A 491-nucleotide genomic window follows, 5' to 3' on the forward strand; every position below is an offset into this window, starting at 1 on the left:
CCACATCTTCTTTATCCATTCATCTGTCGATGGACACTTAGGTTCTTCCATGTCCTGGCTATTGTAAATAGAGCTGCAATGAACATTGTGGTACATGACTCTTTTTGAATTACGGTTTTCTCAGGGTATATGACCATTAGTGGGATTGCTGGGTCGTATGGTAGTTCTATTTTTAGTTTTTTAAGGAACCTCCATACTGTTCTCCATAGTGGCTGTATCAATTTACATTCCCACCAACAGTGCAAGAGGGTTCCCTTTTCTCCACACCCTCTCCAGGATTTAGTGTTGGTAAGATTTTTTGATGGTGGCCATTCTGACCGGTGTGAGATGGTACCTCCTTGTAGTTTTGATTTGCATTTCTCTAATGATTAATGATGTTGAGCATTCTTTCATGGGTTTGCTGGCGATCAGCATATCTTCTTTGGAGAAATGTCTGTTTAGGTCTTCTGCCCATTTTTGGATTGGGTTGTTTGTTTTTTTGATATTGAGCT

General features: G+C 40.1%; 1 protein-coding gene across 8 annotated transcripts in view; it reads left to right on the forward strand.

Annotated features, from left to right (window-relative positions):
- Positions 1-491, forward strand: part of AHI1 (Abelson helper integration site 1) — a 194,821-nt gene that overhangs the window by 163,837 nt on the left and 30,493 nt on the right. The gene's annotated exons all lie outside the window — the stretch shown is intronic.

The sequence above is a fragment of the Physeter macrocephalus genome, chromosome 10, assembly GCF_002837175.3.
Source record: "Physeter macrocephalus isolate SW-GA chromosome 10, ASM283717v5, whole genome shotgun sequence".
Taxonomy (NCBI): Eukaryota; Metazoa; Chordata; class Mammalia; order Artiodactyla; family Physeteridae; genus Physeter; species Physeter macrocephalus.